General features: G+C 43.3%; 1 protein-coding gene across 1 annotated transcript in view; it reads right to left on the bottom strand.

Annotated features, from left to right (window-relative positions):
* Positions 1–5448: 5448 nt before the first annotated feature.
* Positions 5449–14412, bottom strand: part of RIMKLB (ribosomal modification protein rimK like family member B) — a 266672-nt gene continuing 257708 nt past the window's right edge. The window contains exons 10-11 of the transcript XR_006413663.1: positions 5861–5900; positions 5449–5591 (exon numbers count right to left, since the gene is read on the bottom strand). The gene's annotated coding sequence lies outside the window, so the exon portion shown is untranslated. The remainder of the gene's footprint in view (positions 5592–5860; positions 5901–14412) is intronic.

A 14412-nucleotide genomic window follows, 5' to 3' on the forward strand; every position in this document is an offset into this window, starting at 1 on the left:
GCAGTGTAAGATTTGATATACATCTTATTTAATTTGCTACATATTATAATTTAATATATTTAATACATATCTAGGGAATATATAATCCTCCCATTTATACCATCTTTTCTTGCTAAACCTCACTTTCTTAACTCTATTACAAAATTTATTAATCATGTTTTGCCAATCTTCCAATTCTTTTCCTAATATCTTGACCAGTAACATCCCAAATAAAAAATTAATCATAGGTCAAATTTTAATTTTACATACTGCTATTCTGCCAAATCTTGATAATCCTATTTTCCTGAATTGATGTATTTTATCCTTTATTTTGAATTTCACTGTATCAAAATAATTTTTTAAACACTGGATTAAAAAAATTATGTAACTTAATTTGAAATTTATTCATAATTCTTTTCTTCTTTATTCCAGTTAGACTTTATCATTTCAGATTTATCCCAATTAACCTGTAAACCTGTTACCTCCCCAAACTCTACTAAATGAGTTTTAATCAGATCCATAAATTTAGGTGGGTCTTTAACTGTCATCAATGTATCATCAGCAAATAGCCTCATCTTAATTTTGTTATTAAATCCAATACTGTTTATAGTATCATTTCTTATACTGTTTGCTAATAATTCTATAACTAAAGCAAACAATATCAGAGAAGGAGGGCATCCTTCTCCAGTACCTTAGTCTGAGGGTATTTGTTCTGATAGATCATTATTAACTATCACAGTTGCAAAATTTTCTAATATACTTTATTTCTTATGCCTTTAAATCATGTGCCAAATCCTAATACAGTGGTACCTTAGCTCACGAATGCCTCAGTTCATGACCAAATCAGGTCGCAAACAGAAATTTCAGAAAAAAATTTCCTCAGGTTGCAAACTCTGCATCGGGTGACAATTGCGATCATGCCTGTCTTCCCTGCATGAGCATGACTGCACCCGGAGCGGGGAGATGGCTGCAATTGTGCCTGTCTTCCCTGCTCAAACGTGACCATGATTGTGCCCATCTATGGCCGTGATCACAGTCGCGCTTGGGCAAGACACATGGGCGCAATCATGGTTGTGCTGGGGGGTGGGGGGAGACGGCCGTGATCATGCTTGAGGGAAGATGGCTGCAATCACGCCTGTGTTCCCTGCACGAGCGCAACCGCGGTTATGCCTGTCTATGGCTGCGGTCGCACTCGTGCAGGGAAGATGGGGATGATCACAGTCATGCGGGGGGGGGGTGGCTGCGCACATGCTGGCGGGAGGGAAGATGGCTGCGATCTTCATTGTTCTCTGTCACTTTGCTTCAAATTGTGATTTTTTAAAAAAAGTTACAGAATGGATTAACCTTATTCACATTTTACCTTATGGGAAATTTGACTTGGCTCATGACCAATTTGGGTCACGACCAGATTCGTGGAATGGATTAAGTTCGTGAGCCAAGGTAGCACTGTATCTCTATCAACATCTTTATTGTGGGCCACTCCACATAATCAAAAGCTTTGAAAATATCCAATGCTATTACACCAGCTTTTAGACTTTCCTTTGATACAACTTCTATTACATCTACTTTTAGTCAGATCCATCATCTGTCTCCCAACTATAAAACCACTTTGAAGCACCTTAATGTATTTATCAACAGTCTCTTTGCAAATATTGCAGTCTCTTTGTAAATATTGCTGTATACTGTTCTTGCATTTTGATTTATGAAGGATATAGGTCTATAAGCTTCAGGATCTGTCAAGCCTTTATTAGGTTTTGGAATCAAAACTGTTGAGAAATATTTTCAAGATGCTGGCATCTTTCCTCCAATATGCTATTAAAAAGAGATCTTAATTTTGGTACCAATAAATTTTCAAAACTGTGTTCCTAATCCATCCATTCTGGGAGTTTTCTCTACTTTAAAATTGATGTCTTCAAACTCTTCTTCTCTAACAGGCTGTTCCATTAGTTTCCTATCTACCTGCTGCAATTTATTCCCAACGTTTTTTTCAATATATGTTCTGATTTTATCCATCAATAATTTCCCAGCTGCATACAACTTTGAATAAAATCTGTAAAATATCCCTATCCTTTCTTTTGTTAGAAAAGGAACAAAATGAGAAAAAGGAACTCTAATATACTGAATGCCAAGGGTGGGGAAGGGGTACTTGCCAAAATTCCCATGAAAACTTCCCAGTAGGAAAGTAGGACGCTTTCATTTCAGAGTCATGTCTTATTTCTGGATGGCTTCTAGCAGTTGATAGTAAATGGTATTTTCAGGTTGAGCTGCTGTTTCAAGACTGTGTCCTGACCCATTTTAGTAGGAAAATGAGATATCATTGGTCTTGTCTCAGGATGCCATCTCTCTCAAGGTGGGATGCACAACCCGTTCCAAGTAGTTTTCCAGGGTTCCAAATTGCACAGGCAGCCTATGCAAGTAAAAGTAGATTCCTGCTACCATTGTGCAGTTTTCCAGTGTGATAGGCTAGGAGAGCGAGAAACATTTGATTGGGAAGGTCAGTGAAGGATGATCTTCTGGACTGATCTTTCTGTGGGCTTCTTTTATATAAGTTCTTGGAATAAAATGTTGGCCTTTTATAAAGTAGTCCTCAAGTATCTTTTGTGTGAAATACACATCTATAAACCTATACAAAGCTGAGGCTTAAGTTAATTTTTAGATGTCCCCATTACAGGTACAGATGATTGTATCAGTGCAATAGTTATTTGGAAAACAGTTGTTCCCAGAAGCCATTGTGCACCTGACAGATTGAGCTTACTGTGGGTTCCCAACCCACAGATTCTGTGCAGCAAATCTCTTCCGATTTCCTTCTGTTCTGATCAGTTTCATTTTTGTTCACTGTTTCGTTCCAGAGCCCCAGGCCTCTACCTCAATGCCTAATCAGCATTTTGGAGTGACTGTCAATAATATTCATTATTCTGTCTCCTGTCACATTTGGGAATCATAGAAATCTGTACAATTAAGATTGTCACTGTTATTTTCCGTTAAATTTCCCAGTGTTTCCAGGTACACACTTCCAGCTGCCTGAAATGTGGACTCTTGCCTGGCCAATGTCCTAGTAAGTAACTGCTATTGAAGAACAATAGTTCACATCTATTGACATTGATAAAGTGAAACTTCATACAGCTTAATTCATGTATTTCACAGCTATCTATTGAAAAGAAGGGTGCAGAGGGTTTTGAAAGGGGGTGGTGAGGATCTCTTTCCCTTAGCAGTGGGATCCCCCAATTTTCATGTGTTGCCCTAATAATTTTTTGCACTCTATCTTTTCCCGTTCCTGACATTCCTAAGGACTCTCAACAAGCCCTACTGTCCTCCCCTTCCCAATTCCCACAGTGGAGAAACAAACATATTCCGGCCAGCCAGCCAGAAAACTTTTTGGAGAGGATATCCAGTCAGGCAACCCCCAGGAAGTCTCCTCAGCAGGAAGCCCCTTTGTTGCTGACCCAGATGTCCATGCTGGTGCTCTCCATGTGCCTGACTTTAGGAGGTGACCCCTGGCAGCATATTAGCTCTCACACATGGGGAAGCATCAACACATGTGCAGTGAGGGAGAAGTAGAGGTGGGTGTAAGGTTGGATGTGATTACGTGTTGGCTCAGAGCAGAATAGCAACAGGAAGTGCTCCTGCAGTGCTCCTCTACAGCAAAAGTGCTACCCTAGTGAGCAGCAAAAAAAAAAAAAAAAAAAAAAAAAAAAACAAAGGCATCTGGCTGCAGCTGTGCCAAGGGAAGAATGTGGGCCAGTAAGAGGCAGGCAGGAGTAGTGCACCCAGGGGTTGATTGTGAGCAATGGGGTTTAGAAACATAGAAACAGAGTGAGTCAGAAGGGGTCTCCTGGGCCATCTAGTCTGACCCCTGGCTATAGCTGGCTCCGCTCACGAGATGCCTCCCATGTGCATGTGCAGCCTATCCTTGAACACCCTCACTGATGGGGCCTCAACCACCTCCTGTGAAAGCCCATTCCATGCCCTCGGGGTTCTGTCAGGAAGTACTTCCTGGCATCCAACTTGAATTTTGGTTCTCTGAGCTACGCTCTGTTGGAGCACTTCCTGCCCTCCTCTCTATCCACCTCCGTGTGACACCCCCTCACATACCTGTATGTCGCCAAAAGATCCCCTCGGAGTCTCCTCTTCTCTAGGCTGAAAAGACCCAGTTCTCTCATTCTCATTCATACAGCTTTACCTGCAAACTGGCCACCAACCTTGTGGCACTAAACTGCACTCATTCTAACCTGGATATATCCTTCCTGTAACGAGGGGCCCAGAACTGAACACAATACTCCAGTTCTGGGCACACCAGTCGTATAGAGTGGTAGTAATACCTCTCTCAATCTAGAAGCCATGCTTCTGGCTACGCAACCAATGCTGGCGCACACACAAACACAAAGGGACAAAATAAAAAATTAATAATAATAATAATAAAAAACCTGCCCAAACAGAAGGGAATTCCTGGGCCGCCTGGGCCACAGCTAAGGGACGATGCCCTTATGAGCCTCACAGGCTGCTGACCCTGCCCCTCTGCTTCCTCTTGGCCTCTCTGGCCCTGCCTCCCTTCCTCTCTGCTGCTCCTGCCCCCCACTCCTCTGCCCAGCTCCTACCTTACCTTCGCCAGTCCCCTGGCCACCCTCAGCACACTCTCCCAGCCTCTGCTGCTCCACTGCTCTCCCAAGAGGCAAGAGCCAAAAGCAAAGAGTTGCTGAGATGTGTGCTACCATTTGGAAGGGGGATGGAGTATGGAAACCATGCATGCATAGAAACCTCACAAATGGGTCAACCCCACACACATGCCACACAAATACTGCACAGAATTTAGTGCTGTGTGTGAACAAACCCAATGTGTAAAGTAGCACCTATTACACTTGTACCACAAACCATCTATTTTTTGATGGTGAAATTTCTAGTGACCCAGCCTGAAAATTTTAAATGCTCAGGATTAGCATTTAACATATTTGTTAACCAGGGAAGTAAGTATTAGATCCCTGTGTTTCAAACACCAACTCTAGAAGCTTTGCAGATGCCTTCTGATTCCACAGGAAGCAGTAGTGCAATGTCTATAGGGAAGACAACTGTAACTGTGATAGCTACAGTTCTATTAGTGTGATGACTACAGAGATACTATTCATGAAGACCTATAGTCCACCAGCATGTTGAAGATTTCTTGTAACATCAAGATAGGTTTGATTAAATAAGTAGCATGGCCAACCTGACCTGGGAAGCCATGATTCAGTCATGTTTAGATTTGTTTTCTGCAAAAGAGTACATATGGTAAGGGAAAATATTTAATTGTTTAAAGTGGTGGTTTCAATACATGTAAGAATATGTAGTTAATTTTCATTTATTAGTACTTTTACAAAGTGTTTTACATTCTAAAGAATGTTTAAAAAGCAAAAAGCAAAGATTCCAGTTAGCACTGGTGTTCTGCATTTCAATTTTGTTATAGGATATTTTAAAGAAAAGAACATCACCCCACACAAACAATTTAAAAATATTTTTATTGGGAATCTTCCATTATATGAAAATTATTATTAATTCCAGTTTCAAAACTGAAGAAACAAAGGGCAAGGAACAGCTCCGAAAAATTAAAGGAAGGAAGGTCTCTTGATGCTTCATAGACCCTAAGAAATAAGTCAGAGACATAAATGGTCACCATGATATAAAACTCAGAATTGGGAAACAGGAAATGGAAAAGAGTGTGTCAAGCATGGCAAAAACCACCAGAATACTTGGTGTCTTCACTGGTAACCACCAGCAACTCATCAAGGAGACTGACTAGCCTTGAAGATGGCTCTCCATTATTGGGAGGAGAAAGAGACATAGTAGAGAACATGAGCTCAAATGGATCAGAAAAGCATGCTGCTGCTATTACCCCCCTGTCATGCATTACCTGTCCTGCAGTCTTCAGTCTCCAGGGCTGCAGCAAAGTCCTGTGAAAATATTTCATAGAAAAGAAAAATGTGCCTCAGTGGTTTCACAAGACTTTTAAGAGTAATCCATTCCCTTGCAATTCCCAAAGCTCACCTCTGAAATTATTATCTGCGAAGTGGGTTTGGGGTGCAGGGGTGGGGGATATTTATGGAATTCCTGGAGAAGTATGCATTGCCTTTCAGAACTCCTAGAGAAAACGGCATTCTTGCTTATTTTCCAAAGGTGGTCATAAGAATACAATTAGGATCAGGAGGGGGTTCCGCTACCCATTTATCGGTGAAATCTTCATTTGAATGGAAAGGGATAGAGTAGAACACTTTAGAATTCTCTTTGTTCCTTTATCAAATGTATTCGCAGTATTTCAGAGTACTTTTACGCTGACTGTATAATCAGGAATATGCTTTGGCTGAAACTGTCCAAAACCCAAGATCAGTGTATCATGTCAAATAAATTATGCGGACTGTACAGAATATATATTCTGAATACATTCATTTTAATCTGTAAAATGAACATGTGAATGAACTAAACCCATTCTGAGAAATTTTCTCCTCAGTTCAAATCACTTCTTATCAAATCTGGACTGGGAGAAAACTGCTTGAAATAAGGGACTGCAGGAAGGAAAGAGAGCAGGCATTTTCATGTTAAAAAAGGAGTCCAAATTCTAACTTAACACCAGACAAAAATATATGTGGTTGTCCTGTCACATCATCTTTGCCCATAAGCAAACATTTCACCTTTTGCCACAGAGTTCTGTTTAGATGGAAGCTTCACATGGAGCAGGGGAAAACAGAATGCACTCCCCCCCACCGCCCCATTATTGTGTCCCCTTCTAAAGGCTGCTGCTGTAACAGAAAAAAGTAGCGATTTTGCTATCAAAACAACCCATATAACCAGAGGATTCTGCTTGTATATGGAAGGCATGCAGCAAATCTGGAGGTAATTCAGCATGAAAAGATTAGCAAAGGAGACTGTTTGTCAGTGAGGGAAACTGAGAAGGGCACACTGTGGAAGCTAGGGAAAAGTGTTGCCATAATGAGGGTTTGACTTGCAAACATTAAATCAAGCAGTGATGTATTTGTACATATGTGCCTCTACTCATGCATGCCATTTCATTACATCTTATATAAAATTTTCTAGATTGTGAATAATCCCCCATCTATGTTTCCTTTAAAAATGAAAACTACAAATTACAAGTAGATACATAGAAACAGAGTGAGTCAGGAGGGGCCTCCTGGGCCATCTATTCTGGCCCCTGGCTCCAGCCGGCTTGGCTCATGACATGCCTACTCTATGTCCAGCCTATCCTTAAACACCATCACTGATGGGGCTTCAACCACCTCCCATGCAAGCCCATTCCATACCCTAGGGGTCCTAACCATCAGGAAGAATTTCCTGGCATCCACCTTCAATCTTGGTTCCCTAAGCTTTGCTCCATTGGAACGTGTCCTGCCCTCCACTGCAGGGGAAAAAAGGTCATGATGAACCTCTGTGTGACACGCCCTCACACACCTGTATGTTGCTAACAGGTTCCCTCCGAGTCTCCTCAAGGCTGAAAAGATCAAGTTCCCTCAGTCACTCCTCATACAACTTACCCTGCAATCCAGCCACCATTCTTGTGGCCCTTCACTGGTCCGATTCCAACCTTGCAATATCCCTCTTGTAATGAGGGGTCCAGAATTGAACACAATACTCCAGCTGTGGGAGTACCAGAGTCATATAGAGTGGCAATAATGCCTTTCAGTAGATGGAGCTACTGGGGCAGTGGGTGTGAGCTTGAGTGGACTCAAAGGGACTGAGGACAGGAGAATCTGGAAGAATGTTGTCCATGGGGTCGTAAGGGGTCCGGCATGACTTTGTGACTAAACAACAATACCTCTCTTGATCTAGAAGCCATGCTCCTGGCTATGCTATGGTCTTCTTGACTGCTGTGTCACACTGCTGCCTCAGGTTTAGCTTGCAGTCAATCAACACCCCAAGAACCCTTTCACAAATGCTGCTCTCCAGCCACTTGTCCCCTTACCTATACTTATGTTACCCATTCCTATGTCCCAAGTGCAAGACCTTGCACATATCTGCATTGAAAGCCATCTTGTTGTCCCCTGCCCACTTCCATAGTCTGTCCAGATCCTTTTGGATCTGGAGTACCTGTTCCTCAGTTGTAGCCACCACCCCCATTTTAGTATCCTCTGAGAATTTGATCAGCAAACTGATCACCTCCTCTTCCAGGTCGTTGATGAAAAGATTGAACAGGATCAGCTCCAGGACAGACCCCTGGCAGACCCCACTCACTGACTGCCACCCTGAAGATTCCCCATAGTTAGCTTTCATATGGCTATACAGTACTTATGTGTTAGACTTAAATATCTGCTGAACATAAAATCATAGAATACTAGAGTTGGAAGCAGCCATGAAGGCCATCGAGTCCAACCCCCTGCTGCTGCAGGACACCAGGTTACTCCAGCCCACTCAGAGGGCTGTCCAGTTTCTCTTTGAATGTCTCCAGTGTGGGAGAGCCCAGCACCTCTTTATGCAGCTGGTTCCACTGTTGTATTGTTCTGACAGTGAGGAAGCTCTTCCTGATGTCCAGCCTGAATCAGGGTTGCTGCAACTTGAACTGATTATTCCATGTCCTACACTCTGTCATCCGCAAAAAGAGATCATGACCCTCCTCTTCGTGACAGCCTTTCAAGTACTTACCGAGGGATATCATATCCCCACTCAGTCTTCTCAAGGCTGAACATGCCCAGTTCCCTCAGTCTCTTCTCATAGGGCAGTGTTTCCAAACCCTGGATCATTTTTGTTGCCCTCCTCTGGACCCTTTCTGATTTACCTGCATCTTTCTTAAAACTTAGTGCCCAGAACTGAACACAATATTCCAGGTAAGCTCTGACTAGTGAGGAGTATAGAGGAATTACTACTTCTCGTGATTTGGAAGTAATACTTCTGTTCATGCATCCCAAAATAGTATTTGCTCTTTTGGAGCCTGCATCACATTGTTGGCTCATGTTTAGCCTATTGTCCATGATTATTCCAACATCTTTTTCTTTTTCATTTCTGTTGACCTACGTATTCCCCATCTTGTATCGATGCATTTGGTTTCTTTTTCCTAGGTGGATGACTTGGCACTTGTCCTTACTGAATTTCATTGTTGCTTTCAGCCCAGTGTTCAAGTTTATCAAGATTGGCCTGGATCTTCATTCTGTCTTTTATTATGCTTGCTAATCTGCCCAGTTTTGTATCATCTGCTAATATGATTATCTTTCCTTGTACTTCCTCATCTAAATCATTAATAAAGACATTGAAGAGCATTGGGTCCAGGACTGAACACTGTGACACTCCACTAGTCACCTCCATCCAATCTGAGAAGGTGCCATTGATGAGCACTCCTTGTGTCCGATTTAGCAGCCAATTTTGGATCCACCTAATAGTTTTTCCATCTAGTCCAGTTTTTGCTAATTTGCTTATCAGAATGTTGTGTGGCACTGTTAAAAGCTCTGCTAAAGTCTGGGCAGATTATGTCCACAGTGTTCCCTTTGTCCATTTGAGAAGTTACTCAGTCAAAAAATGAGATTAAATTAGTCTGACAGGATGTATCAAAAATAAATCCTGGCTTCCATTAATCACTGCATTTTCTTAAAGATGCTTGCAGATGGATTTTTAAATAATTTGCTCCATAATCTTCCTCTGCTAGCTCTCTTATGACTCTGGGATGGAGTTCATTGGGCCCGGGAGATTTGAAAGTGGTTATTCCACCTAGGTATTCCTTGACCATTTGTCTGTCATTCTTGGGCTGCCATTTCTCATTTTCAGCTTGTACTTCCTCTTGGGGGAGAAGACTGAGGCAAAGTAGGAAATGCCCTTTTCCTTGTAGTCTGTTATCACTCTGCCATCCACGGTAAGTAGCTGGACACCCTTCTCTTTCTCATTTCTTTCGTTCTGGATGTATCTGAATAAGGCTTTCTTGTTCTTAGCATCCCTTGCTATTCTCGGATCACTTCCTGCTTTAGCCTTCCTGAAGCTGTTCCTGCAATTCCTTGCTGTTTATATTCTTCCTTCATGGCCTGGCCCGGCTTCCACTTCCTATACATGTTCTTTTTTTCATTCCAGCTGTTACTTAACCTTTTGTGGAGCCACGTGGACTTCCTCTATCTTCTACACTCTTTTCTTGATGAAATTGTTCGTAATTGTCCTTCGAGAATCTTCTTTTTCAAGATTTCCCACTCCTCTTGGACACCTTTCCCCTTAAGGGGGTGTTGCCATGGCACTTCGCTTATCATTTTTCTGAGTTTGTTAAAGTTGGCTTTCTTGAAGTCCAGGATGCTTGTTTGGTTCATGTATCACATGGTTACTTTCCCCTAGAGTTCCCCTGGCTGTTATTTTGTCTACCAGGCCAACCCTGTATCAAATTTAGGATAGCTGATCCTCTTGTACCTTCCTCTACTCTCTGCTGGAGAAAGTTGTCAGCAACATGCGTCAGGAATCTCTTAGAGGGCCATGCTTGGCAGAATTTGTCTCCTAGCACATATCAGAGAAATTGAAGTCCCCCATGATGACATCGTTCTTCTTGGAAATGCCAGCAAGCTGCTTTGAACTTGTCCGATTTTTACTGAGTGGGTGGTAATATATGCCAATAACTATGTGCTTATTTTTTTGCTCCCTTTAAATTTAACCAGATACTCTCAATGGGGCTACTAAATTTATTTTCTTGTATTTCTGTGCAGATATATTTCTCTATTACATATAGTGCAACTCCACCTCCCTTTTTGAACTTTCTGTTTTTCTTGACCTGGTTATATCCATCATTTGTAGAGGTCTAGTCATGTGAGTCATCCCACCAAGTTCCCGTTATTCCTATAGGATCATAATTGTCCTCATGTGCTATCAGCTCAAGTTTGTGTTGCTTGTTTCCCATACTCTGGGCATTGGTGTAGAGACATCAAAGTTCATTCTTACTGTGTCCTGGTTTTTTTCTACATTTTTTGGGAGACTGGAGCTGGGCCCTGCTTGAGGTTCTTTCTCTGTTGAAATATATAAGTCTTTGCCAGGTGATGGTATGCCATGCTGCACATCTCCCACCCCTATAGTTTTAGTTTAAAGCTCTTCTGATGAAGTTTTTCATATAGTTGCCAAACATCTGCTTCCCATTCTTTGGGAGGTGCAGCCCATCATTTGCAGGAGGGGTTCTCTATTGTAGAGAAAAAAGAATGCTCAAGTCCTCCCACTTCTTTTCTTTTACAAAACCACAGTGGACATACTGTGCTTGGAACCATTTGAAATTAGCTTTTCTACATACTTTCTCCCAATCCCCACTTAGAGTGGTTCTAAAAAGCTGCTGCTCAAAAGACAGCTGCTTATGAGGTAATGACTTGGGGCAGGAGGATCAATCCTGCTCTCTGACGTTTTTGGTTTTTCCCTTTTAGGCAGGAAAAGGGCATGTTGCTTACCTGCAACTGTTGTTCATCAAATGGTCATTATGCATTCACACTTATAGGGCTCTGCACCTATGCAGAACCTGTCAACCTGTCATCAAAAAGCTTTAAACTTTTAAGGGAACCCCCCTCCTCTTCCAGGAGAAAATAGGAGAGTCCCCCACTAATCCCCTCAGTTCCACTGAGACCAGCATAGGTCCCAAGACCTTGGGAGGGGTGTGCACTGAGCAGGTGTGGCCCCTTGTGCCCCTGATAAACAGGGGGAGGGCTTGTCAAAGGGGTGACACCAAGTGGAGCTGGAGGGCAGGTTTTGTGAATGCACAGTTGATCACTTGAAAAATGACAATTACAGGTAAGCAACTTGCCTTTCTTCTTTGTGGTCTCTGTGCATCACACATATGGGCAACTAGCAAGCTTACCTGAGGAAGAATGGAGGGAAGAGAGGACCGTGCTGCTGAAGCAGAAGTCAGCCCTTGAGTGGACAACTAGTCTGTAGCACTTGACAAAAGTTGAGGGTATGGAGGAGGGCTGTAGACATGACCAGTGCTTGAGTGAAGTGAGGCCTTGAGGGAGCCATGAGTTGAAGGCCAGCTATCTTGTATGCCAAAGGGATAGTGCTCATGACCCAGTTCACCAGTCTTTGAGTGGAAAGTGGATCCCCTTTATTTCGTATGTCATAACATTATTCACTCCTAGAGCAATAGAAAACAAGGGCCCTTGGATGTCTAGCAAGTGAAGGTTGGACTCCCATCGAATTGACCAAAGTGGCAAAGGTTGGGAGGATATCCTAGTTGAGGTGGCAAGTCAATATGACTTTGGAGAGAAAGGATGGATTTGTTCAGAGCATGACCTTTTATCTGTGGAAGGTGATGTATGAAGTCTAACTGGAGGGCACAGAACTCACTTGCTAGTCTGGCTGACATGATAGCCACCAGAAAGGCAACCTTCCATTAAAGGAGGGAGAGGTTGGTTGTGGCCAATGGCTCAAAAGATCTTTTGGTTAGGGCCTGTAGCATGACTGAGAGGCTCCATGCTGGGCTATATGGTTGGGGACAGATACTGCAGACCCTAAAGGAAGTGGCAGAATAAAGGGTGTGCAAAGACTGAGGTTCCTTCAATTGGCAGGTGAAAGGAAGAGATAACCACGAGGAGAATTTTAAGCCCTTTAGCCTCCCATCTGTAGGAAACAGAGAATACGTTTCATATTATATTGTGGAGTGAGGTTTTCCTGGTGTGTGAAGACACTGAAGGAAATCCATTTGACCTCCTTGTGGATGGTTTGAGGGTGGCATCAAGGATAGACTTAACTTCCTGAGGCAAGGTCTCTGCCATGTGGTCTATCTGGGATATGCAGAAGTCAGAAGGTTCCATGGCAGAGGCAGAAGGAACAGATGAACCATGGTTGTCTTGACCACCATGGGGTGAAGATGCAGTCTGTCCTGTCTCTCCTGATCTTTGCAAACACTGTCATGATCAGGGGGAGGGGGATTTAGAATAGGGTCCCCTGCCATTGGAGGAGGAAGGCATCTTCTAAGGAGCCAATCACTCATTCTGTACAGGAGCAGAAGCTCAGGCATGTTGTGTTGTCAGCCATGACAAACAGGTCAACTAAGTGTGTGCTGCACAAGTTGTGGAGGTCATGGAGGGTCTTCTTTGTTGCCACTCATGCACATCAAGACTTGTGCAGCAGAGGGTGTCTGCTAGGGTGTTACTCATGTCTATAACATGGATGGCTGTGAGGCTCATGTCCCTGTATTGACATGGCACATCTGCACTAGTCCCAGATCCTAAAGGCCACCAGGATGGACTGTGTGCCTCCCTGCTTGTTTGTGTAAAATACCATAGTTATGTCATCCATGGCTACCTAAATGTGTTATCCATGCATGAATGACTGGAAGGCAATCAGGGCCTTGTGGATGGTTAGAATCTCCAGAAAATTGATATACCTCTGGGCTTCAGGTACTTTGAGTTTGCAGGATGCCACAGAATGCTCCCCACCTTGACCAAGACACATCTGTGGTGACAGTAACTGCTGGTTCTGAGGAGGGGGAGAGAGTTTGTATCTGCTGATAGGTTGTGGGGTATGGTTCACCAGTGAAGGTTGTTCAGGATGGATGGCAGGATGTCCAGATGTGTGCTGTCTGGGATTGCCATGTGGCGGGTGTGGATGAACCACAGCTGCAGGGGTCTTACCCAAAGTCAAACAAAGGCGACCACTGCTACTGTCATGCTCATAAGACCAACACATTTTTGTATCTGGTGGACCATGGTGTTCATTCCTGGGCTGAGATCGGTGGCCATATTGGTTACTGCAGCTGCTCTGGATGCCAGGAGGAGAGTCTTCACTGAGGTTGAGTCAGGATGGGCCCCTATGAAGAGAATGGACTAGGAAAGGGAAAGAACAGATTTCACATGATTTATACATAGTTCCAGAGTCTGCAGTAGACAGCCAGTGGTTTGGATCAAATGCAGCAGTTTTGCCTTGGATGGCATGAGCAGGAGCCACTCATCAAGGTATAGAAAGGCCTGTACTTCCTGGAAGCTGTGTGCGTAGACTACCACCATGCATTTGCTGAAGACCCTGGCAGCACTCAAGAGGCCAAATGGGGAGATTGAGAATTATAACATCTCCTCCCAATTTTGGAGGCATACAAAGTGTCTATTATTATGATCTATGGTGATGTGGAAGTAGGCATCCTTCAGATGGACAAGACCATGGGTCAACCTATGGCCCACAGGCCGGATATGGCCCGCCATGCTCATTTATCCAACCCACCTCAGAGCTTTTGGACTCACTCGGGGAAAACATCTCTGAGCAAGTCCAAAAGAACTGAGCTGGCACAGGTGTTCTCTGAAACTGAGCAAAGCCAGCAAACGGGCCAAATTGTAATAGCTCAACGGCACCTGTGCCAGCTCCCCCTCCCTGCCATTGCATGCATACATAGAGTGGGAATACAGAGTGGGAAATGGAAGAGAGAGACGAAGATGCTAAAAAAGGATTGAAGGTAAGAAAAATATAACTTTTAAAATCCATTTTAAAGTATGTGAGTCATGTCCTCGGGCTGCGGGCCAAGCCATGGCT

The sequence above is a fragment of the Varanus komodoensis genome, unplaced genomic scaffold (assembly GCF_004798865.1).
Source record: "Varanus komodoensis strain SLA01 unplaced genomic scaffold, ASM479886v1 scaffold101, whole genome shotgun sequence".
Lineage (NCBI taxonomy): Eukaryota > Metazoa > Chordata > Lepidosauria > Squamata > Varanidae > Varanus > Varanus komodoensis.